Below are 9,989 nucleotides of genomic sequence, written 5' to 3' on the forward strand. Positions count from 1 at the left end.
ACCCCCACACTTGAACTTTTGCTTGTCCTCAAGCAAAACTCTTTAAATGTGGCTTACAATCCTATTCGTTATGATTTATTTAGAACGTTTCATAGGATAAATTACTTATTTGGGCATAACATGCCTTTTTAAAATTCCATTTATATACAAGTTCACATACCTCACGGGAGAAATCACTCAACACTCGGCCGAAGGTGTATATTTTTGTGAATCACTCGAGAGCGGCATAGAACTTATGCCTTCCATAGGCTTGCCAAGCAATCAATCCTCCTACTTTTTAACTTTATACCTTTGTAAATATCAAGAGGACTTTTTTGGGTGAAGGGTTAGGCTTGGGCTAAAGGTGGGTGGTTGGGTTAGTGGTTAGTAAAAGGGCGAAAAGCGTAAAAAGCGTCGGTTTTCGTAACACATTTTGTTTTTAGTGACTTTTTATTTTGAAGTATTTCTCCAAACAAGCTTTTGTCTGTATAGCTTTGTTTGTTTTTAACTTCATCATCAAATTTTTTTTTTCAGTCACATAAAAGAACGAGCTTGTGAAAAAACGAGCTTGTTACTAAAATAAAGGGTGAAAAATAAAAAGGTTTTTGGTGGGTAAAAAAAAGGTTTAGGGTAAAGAAACGAAAGGTTTAGGCTCAAAGGGATTAACTAGGGGGATTTTGGGTAGGTGGTAAAAAAAATGAAAAATAATGGTGTAGAAAAAAAATGGTTAGTCCTAATGCCTCTATCATTTACTTACTTGGGTTTAAGTTGGTAAGGACCGGGAATGAATCGTCGTGGCAAGTTCTAGAGTTGTAAGAACCAAGCGGCTTATTCACACAAGAAACGAAAAATGAGCATTTAGTCTAAAGATGTAAATTTGTATGCTCTAGAAAGGCTCAAAACTCACTTTTGTGGGAATGGGTTTTTAATGTGATCAAGTATATATAATCAAATTTTAACTAGACTTGATATGCCGTTTCATAATTTTCTTATGTTGGTTCTTGTTATCACGACGCTCTCGGTTGTAAATTTTATAAAAATATAACCTTATTAATCTTGGGATTCCTAACTTAAACTTCAGACAAGTAAAAAGAAGAAAATGAAAATTTTTTTTTGAGAAAATTTGGGGTGTTTAGCGGTTCCAATAGAGTTTTGTGTAAGGCTTGTTGTTAGGACTTGCAAAATTTCAAAGTGTTAGCTTCCCCCCCACACTTAAATTACACATTGTCCTCAATGTGTCCCAAAAATAAATTTTTAGGTTGTGTAATGTGGTGTTAAAAAGCAAAGATTTATGTTACTGGCAGTCTGGACACGGCCCCGTGGGGACCGGACATGGCCCCGTGTTCAGATGCCAGTAACAGAAATTAAAGAAATGAGACAGAAGCCTGGACACGGGGGTGTGTCTGGTGAACACGGCCCGTGTCCAGTTACCTGAACTGGGCGTTTTCCTGCAGGTGGCTCAGCACGGGGCCGTGTTGGTTGAGCACGGCCCGTGTTGAGCCTTCTGTAATGGGGATTTGTGTCGGGTTGCTTCGTTCTTTGTGCATGGGGCCATTTTTCTCGTTCCCTTTTTCATCCATTACCACCACGAGTGTGTTTTATTCCTGCAAATTAAAACTAAAAGATTAAACTAAACTAAGGATAGTTCCGCGGAATGCCTCCGTGGTGCGCCACGTTTATAAGGGTCCTTGGCTAGACCCAATGTGAGGTTATATATTTTCTGAGTGGGATGCTTGGCGTCCCATGTTACACCGTCGGAGAGCAGCATCCAAGCTCGAATCAATAACCTTCATGTAGTTGACCGGGTCGTCGTCCTCTATTCTCTTCCCAACTCCGAATTTTACTTCATCATCCCCATACCTCAAGGTGAGTGTTCCGTCATTCATATCTACCACCGCTTGTGCGGTGGCAAGAAATGGTCTCCCTAGTATGAGGGGGACCTCGGTGTCTTCCTCCATATCGAGTATGACAAAGTCGGCTGGATAGACGAATCTGCTTACCTTTACCAAGACATTTTCAATGACACCTTGTAGGAATTTGACGGATAGATCAGTGAGTTGTATGCTCATTTTTGTAGGACTCGTGGTTCCCAGGCCGAGTCTTTTAAACATTGATGAGGGCATGAGGTTAATGCTAGCCCCAAGGTCGGCTAGGGCATTACGAACGGGGGACTCCCCTATTGAGCAGGGAATCGTGAAGCTTCCGGGATCGATTTTCTTTTGGGGAAGTTTATTGAGTACGAGGGCAGAGCATTCTTCGCCTAAATTGACTAATTGCAAATTTTCAATTTTCTTTTTATGAGTGAGGAAGTCCCTCATGAACTTAGAGTATTTGGGCATTTGAGTTAGGACCTCAATAAAAGGAATATTGACATGCAATTGCTTTAATAGACTTTCGAACTTTGCGAATTGCTCATTGGTCTTCTGACGAATTAACCTACCGGGGTACGGAACTCGAGGAGCTTTGGTAGGCTCTGGTGATGGAGGGGAGTTCTTTTCCTGCAGAGGTGGGGGTACAGTTTCTTCTGTTGGCGGCGGCGCTTCTGCAGGCCCTACGGTGCGGTTTCGTAACGTGATGAGATGAACTTGCACTTTTGGGTTTGTTTCGGTATTGCTAGGTAATGCGCCTTGCGGTATCTCGGCAAAATTTTGAGCTATTTGATTTAATTGTTTCTCTATGTTTTGAATACTAGCTTGTTGATTTCTAAAATTTGATTCTAATTGTAGAAATCTTTCTGAGTTTTTCTCTTCAGTGTCGGAGATGAGGCGAGATACAGTATCTTCAAGCCTTTCTCGTCCACTTTGTTGTTGAGTGAAATTTTGTGACTCATTTCTTGGTTGTTGAAAGTTTGTTCGTTGGGTTTGTTGGTTACTACTATTGCCCGGTTCTCTCCAACCAAGGTTTGGGTGGTTTCGCTATCCTTGGTTGTAAGTTCCCGTTGGAGGACCCGACGGCCTAGGTCTATTATCAATGTAGTTTACCAATTCTTGTTGATCGTCTGTTTCTTTCATACAACTCCAATTTTCATGTGACCCACCACACCCTTCACAAGCCATAACCGAGACTGTTTTTGTCATTTCCAATTTTTTTATTTTTGCAGAAAGGGCCTCGATTTGGGCTTGTAAAGAAGTGCTTTCATCGACCTTATGGGCGCCCGGGGCAATAGATTTATTGCCTCGGGGGGTGTGCCATTGAAAATTGGTTTGAGCAATTTCCTCAATTTGGTTATATATTTCATGCGGGCGTCGATTTCCTAAAAGTCCCCCGGAGCTAGAATCAAGTGTCTGCCTTGTGTGTGGCAACAATCCATTATAGAAAGTGGATACTTGTTGCCATATCGCAAGACCGTGATGCGGACACTTGCGTAATAACTCCTTGAACCTTTCCCAAGTTTCATATAAGGATTCCCCGTCCTCTTGTGAACATGTATTAATTTCAGTCATTAATTTAGCCGTTTTAGCGGGAGGGAAATGCTTATATAGAAATTTTTGGGCTAGTTCATCCCAGGTGTTTACCGATCCAGCTGGGAGGGCGTTGAGCCAAGCTTTTGCTCGGTCTTTTAGTGAGAAAGGAAACATTCGGAGGCGGATGGCGTCATTTGATGCTCCGTTGATCCGAAATGTATCACATATTTGTAAGAAATTAGTAATATGTAGATGAGGATCCTCGTCCGCAAGCCCATGGAAGGTTGCGGAGTTTTGGAGCATTTGTATCAAATGCGGCCGAAGTTCGAAGTTATTAGCTTCAACATTCGGAGCATTGATAGCGGCGCCTAAGTTACCTACGGTAGGTCGTAGATAATCCATGAGGGTACGTTGGTCTGCCATTGGAGGTGGATCACCCGAAACTTTCTCTTGGTTTTTAGCTTTTAATCTTTTTCTGAGAAAGCGTTCGGGTTCTTCTAGAGGTTCTTTTATGTCCTTATTAGAACTGGAGCTCATACACTATGTAAAATTGGCGTCGGGTTCCAAGTCCTGCAATAAAAACAGAAAAGAATGCTGGTCAGAAAGTTTACCACGGCCCCGTGTTCAGCGAACACGGCCCGTGGTCGGAGTTACAGTGATTGTTTTCCAGATCGCAGTTATTGGAAGTTGGACACGGCCCCGTATTGCACCGACACGGCCCCGTGGTCAGCCTTCTGTAACTTGGAAAACTAAAAATTGCCAGTAACGATGCTGGGCACGGCCCGTGTCCGACCAGTCACGGCCCGTGCTGAGCTCTGCAGAAGCTGAAAAACTAAGAAAATCCTAAAAAATTAAAAAAGAAAAATAAAAATATGATTAGGTCGTCGATTCCTAACTTTCTTAAAATCCTTGTGTCCCCGGCAGCGGCGCCAAAAACTTGATGTGTGTTGGTGTGTATATAATTTAGATATATAATTAAGCCCTTTTTACACCTTTAGCCAAGTTTTAAATTTATAAAACACGATATTCACTAACACTAAACACACATATGGGCAAGCGCACCCATCGTGGACGTAGTATAGTGTTGGTAAGATACCGAGGTCGTCCAAGGACACAAGAGCTTTTAGTACCGGTTTATCCTCAAAGTCTAATCAAATCAAAAAGTTAGAAAAATGTTTTTAAACTAAGAAAATAAAAACTAACTAAATGCTGAAAAATAAAAATAAAATAAAAATAGATAGACAAGATGAATCACTTGGATCCGACTCGTGTATTAGTATAACCTTTGATTATTTTCACACTTTTGCACTTATTTAAGAGATTATCTTAGTTATTGTAGTAGGCCCCTCTTTTGAAGGCGACGTTACCCTCAACCCAGTAGTTTGAGTCAGCAAGGATACAATCCTAAAGGGTTGGATTATTGGAAGATAATGAATTAAGTTATTAATGCAAATTGTGGTAGGCCCCGCTTTTGGCGGTGACGTTACCCTCGGCTAAGTAGTCTGAGTCAGCAGGGATACAGTCCTAAATAGCCGGGTTATAGTATTAATAGTAGCTAACTTATGAAGGGGTCAAAGAGTTTGGATCCCCGCCATCCAATACCTATGGGCATTGAAGGAGATCCTACTAAATTTGACCCAGGTCCCTTGCAGGACCTCTAAACGCTGAACAAGGGCAAGACCCTTACCAAACCGTTCCCTTAACCCCCGACCAGGTAGCCAACATACCTCCATATAGACCGTGGAGATATGAATGGTGAAAATCTTTTATTTTATATAGACAGTAAAATAATGCCAAGACACCACGGACAAACGATAAGGAAAGATCACCTTCAACATAAGCAACTAGTTATTAAAGTCATTAATACAAAACCAAATAAAAAGTGGAAAAGATTAAAAATAAAAAGTATTATACTAAACACTTGTCTTCACCAAGTGATGTAAGAGACTTAGGCAAACATGGCCTTGATTGTCAAGAACTCTTACTATCAATCTTGGATCCCGAGACGACTCACACACTCTACGATGGACAATGGATGATGGTGGTGGATGATGGTGTTATGGTGGTGGTGGGTGGTGGATGAAGTGTGAGAGAGGTGGTGTGCCAAGGGATGAGTTGGAATGAAACCAAGCACTCATATTTATAGGCTGAACAGAAGGCTGGGCACGGCCCCGTGTCCGCTGGACACGCCCCCGTGCCCGTCTGACACTCTCTCTCTTCATTAATTGTAATTCGCAATTACAATTAATGCGCCTGCTGTACTTTCGCCACGCCCCCGTGCTCACTGGACACGGCCCCGTGGTGGGCAATAGAAGCTTCTACAGGTTTGTCTTTTCTGCTGCTTCTTGGGCACGGCCCCGTGTTGGCTGAGCACGGGGCGTGTTCAGGCTTCTGTTTTCTCTTCTTTGCTTGGGAGGATGCCGTTGAGGGTTTGGACAGTCTACTTTTATTCCTTTTCTTGTATTTATGTTAGAATTAGCTGTCTTTTTGCTTCTTTTGTGAATTTGAGCTCATTTCATCCTGAAAATACAAAAGGAAGACAAAAACACTCTTTTTCCAACATTAGTACTTAAAAAGGGTTAGTTTTATGCCTTATTTGATGTAATTTATATGTTGCATTTTACACACATCAAATACCTCCACACTTGAACTTTTGCTTGTCCTCAAGCAAAACTCTTTAAATAAGGCTTACACTCCCAAATGGAATGGGTAAAAGAGAAGGTTTTTGGCTTGTCATAGAGTGTCGGGAATCCAAGATCTTTTTGGGTTTTATTTTTATTTATTTACAATCCTATTCGTTATGATTTATTTAGAACGTTTCATAGGATAAATTACTTATTTGGGCATAACATGCCTTTTTAAAATTCCACTTATATACAAGTTCACATACCTCACGGGAGAAATCACTCAACACTCGGCCGAAGGTGTATATTTTTGTGAATCACTCGAGAGCGGCATGGAACTTATGCCTTCCATAGGCTTGCCAAGCAATCAATCCTCCTCCTTTTTAACTTTATACCTTTGTAAATATCAAGAGGACTTTTTTGGGTGAAGGGTTAGGCTTGGGCTAAAGGTGGGTGGTTGGGTTAGTGGTTAGTAAAGGGCGAAAAGCGTAAAAAGCGTCGGTTTTCGTAACACTTTGTTTTTAGTGACTTTTTATTTTGAAGTATTTCTCCAAACAAGCTTTTGTCTGTATAGCTTTGTTTGTTTTTAACTTCATCATCAAATTTTTTTTTTCAGTCACATAAAAGAACGAGCTTGCGAAAAACCGAGCTTGTTACTAAAATAAAGGGTGAAAAATAAAAAGGTTTTTGGTGGGTAAAAAAAAAGGTTTAGGGTAAAGAAACGAAAGGTTTAGGCTCAAAGGGGTTAACTAGGGGGATTTTGGGTAGGTGTTAAAAAAATAAAAATAATGGTGTAGAAAAAAAATGGTTAGTCCTAATGCCTCTATCATTTACTTACTTGGGTTTAAGTTGGTAAGGACCGGGAATGAATCGTCGTGGCAAGTTCTAGAGTTGTAAGAACCAAGCGGCTTATTCACACAAGAAACGAAAAATGAGCATTTAGTCTAAAGATGTAAATTTGTATGCTCTATAAAGGCTCAAAACTCACTTTTGTGGGAATGGGTTTTTAATGTGATCAAGTATATATAATCAAATTTTAACTGGACTTGATATGCCGTTTCATAATTTTCTTATGTTGGTTCTTGTTATCACGACGCTCTCGGTTGTAAATTTTATAAAAATATAACCTTATTAATCTTGGGATTCCTAACTTAAACTTCAGACAAGTAAAAAGAAGAAAATGAAAAAATTTTTTTTGAGAAAATTTGGGGTGTTTAGCGGTTCCAATAGAGTTTTGTGTAAGGCTTGTTGTTAGGACTTGCAAAATTTCAAAGTGTTAGCTTCCCCCCTACACTTAAATTACACATTGTCCTCAATGTGTCCCAAAAATAAATTTTTAGGTTGTGTAATGTGGTGTTAAAAAGCAAAGATTTATGTTACTGGCAGTCTGGACACGGCCCCGTGGGGACCGGACACGGCCCCGTGTTCAGGTGCCAGTAACAGAAATTAAAGAAATGAGACAGAAGCCTGGACACGGGGGCGTGTCTGGTGAACACGGCCCGTGTCCAGTTACCTGAACTGGACGTTTTCCTGCAGGTGGCTCAGCACGGGGCCGTGTTGGTTGAGCACGACCCGTGTTGAGCCTTCTGTAATGGGGATTTGTGTCGGGTTGCTTCGTTCTTTGTGCATGGGGCCATTTTTCTCGTTCCCTTTTTCATCCATTACCACCACGAGTGTGTTTTATTCCTGCAAATTAAAACTAAAAGATTAAACTAAACTAAGGATAGTTCCGCGGAATGCCTCCGTGGTGCGCCACGTTTATAAGGGTCCTTGGCTAGACCCAATGTGAGGTTATATATTTTCTGAGTGGGATGCTTGGCGTCCCATGTTACACCGTCGGAGAGCAGCATCCAAGCTCGAATCAATAACCTTCATGTAGTTGACCGGGTCGCCGTCCTCTATTCTCTTCCCAACTCCGAATTTTACTTCATCATCCCCATACCTCAAGGTGAGTGTTCCGTCATTCATATCTACCACCGCTTGTGCGGTGGCAAGAAATGGTCTCCCTAGTATGAGGGAGGCCTCGGTGTCTTCCTCCATATCGAGTATGACAAAGTCGGCTGGATAGACGAATCTGCTTACCTTTACCAAGACATTTTCAATGACACCTTGTGGGAATTTGACGGATCGATCAGCGAGTTGTATGCTCATTTTTGTAGGACTCGTGGTTCCCAGGCCGAGTCTTTTAAACATTGATGAGGGCATGAGGTTAATGCTAGCCCCAAGGTCGGCTAGGGCATTACGAACGGGGGACTCCCCTATTGAGCAGGGAATCGTGAAGCTTCCGGGATCGATTTTCTTTTGGGGAAGTTTTATTGAGTACGAGGGCAGAGCATTCTTCGCCTAAATTGACTAATTGCAAATTTTCAATTTTCTTTTTATGAGTGAGGAAGTCCCTCACGAACTTAGAGTATTTGGGCATTTGGGTTAGGACCTCAATAAAAGGAATATTGACATGCAATTGCTTTAATAGACTTTCGAACTTTGCGAATTGCTCATTGGTCTTCTGACGAATTAACCTACCGGGGTACGGAACTCGAGGAGCTTTGGTAGGCTCTGGTGATGGAGGGGAGTTCTTTTCCTGCAGAGGTGTGGGTACAGTTTCTTCTGTTGGCGGCGGCGCTTCTGCAGGCCCTACGGTGCGGTTTCGTAACGTGATGAGATGAACTTGCGCTTTTGGGTTTGTTTCGGTATTGCTAGGTAATGCGCCTTGCGGTGTCTCGGCAAAATTTTGAGCTATTTGATTTAATTGTTTCTCTATGTTTTGAATACTAGCTTGTTGATTTCTAAAATTTGATTCTAATTGTAGAAATCTTTTCTGAGTTTTTCTTTTCAGTGTCGGAGATGAGGCGAGATACAGTATCTTCAAGCCTTTCTCGTCCACTTTGTTGTTGAGTGAAATTTTGTGACTCATTTCTTGGTTGTTGAAAGTTTGTTCGTTGGGTTTGTTGGTTACTACTATTGCCCGGTTCTCTCCAACCAAGGTTTGGGTGGTTTCGCCATCCTTGGTTGTAAGTTCCCGTTGGAGGACCCGACGGCCTAGGTCTATTATCAATGTAGTTTACCAATTCTTGTTGATCGTCCGTTTCTTTCATACAACTTCAATTTTCATGTGACCCACCACACCCTTCACGAGCCATAACCGAGACTGTTTTTGTCATTTCCAATTTTTTTATTTTTGAAGAAAGGGCCTCGATTTGGGCTTGTAAAGAAGTGCTTTCATCGACCTTATGGGCGCCCGGGGCAATAGATTTATTGCCTCGGGGGGTGTGCCATTTAAAATTGGTTTGAGCAATTTCCTCAATTTGGTTATATATTTCATGCGGGCGTCGATTACCTAAAAGTCCCCCGGAGCTAGAATCAAGTGTATGCCTTGTGTGTGGCAACAATCCATTATAGAAAGTGGATACTTGTTGCCATATCGCAAGACCGTGATGCGGACACTTGCGTAATAACTCCTTGAACCTTTCCCAAGTTTCATATAAGGATTCCCCGTCCTCTTGTGAACATGTATTAATTTCAGTCATTAATTTAGCCGTTTTAGCGGGAGGGAAATGCTTATATAGAAATTTTTGGGCTAGTTCATCCCAGGTGTTTACCGATTCAGCTGGGAGGGCGTTGAGCCAAGCTTTTGCTCGGTCTTTTAGTGAGAAAGGAAACATTCGGAGGCGGATGGCGTCATTTGATGCTCCGTTGATCCGAAATGTATCACATATTTCTAAGAAATTAGTAATATGTAGATGAGGATCCTCGTCCGCAAGCCCATGGACGGTTGCGGAGTTTTGGAGCATTTGTATCAAATGCGGCCGAAGTTCGAAGTTATTAGCTTCAACATTCGGAGCATTGATAGCGGCGCCTAAGTTACCTACGGTAGGTCGTAGATAATCCATGAGGGTACGTTGGTCTGCCATTGGAGGTGGATCACCCGAAACTTTCTCTTGGTTTTTAGCTTTTAATCTTTTTCTGAGAAAGTGTTCGGGTT

General features: G+C 41.7%; 2 non-coding genes across 2 annotated transcripts; both read left to right on the plus strand.

The window, feature by feature from the left end:
* The first annotated feature begins 3,321 nt into the window (after positions 1–3,321).
* On the plus strand, positions 3,322–3,428 carry LOC118484440. Its single transcript, XR_004873551.1, has one exon. It is a non-coding gene; the product is annotated as a small nucleolar RNA R71 (small nucleolar RNA).
* Positions 3,429–9,433: 6,005 nt separating this feature from the next.
* LOC118484441 lies at positions 9,434–9,540 on the plus strand. Its single transcript, XR_004873552.1, has one exon. It is a non-coding gene; the product is annotated as a small nucleolar RNA R71 (small nucleolar RNA).
* Positions 9,541–9,989: the final 449 nt, after the last annotated feature.

The sequence above is a fragment of the Helianthus annuus genome, chromosome 11 (genome assembly GCF_002127325.2).
Source record: "Helianthus annuus cultivar XRQ/B chromosome 11, HanXRQr2.0-SUNRISE, whole genome shotgun sequence".
Taxonomy (NCBI): Eukaryota; Viridiplantae; Streptophyta; class Magnoliopsida; order Asterales; family Asteraceae; genus Helianthus; species Helianthus annuus.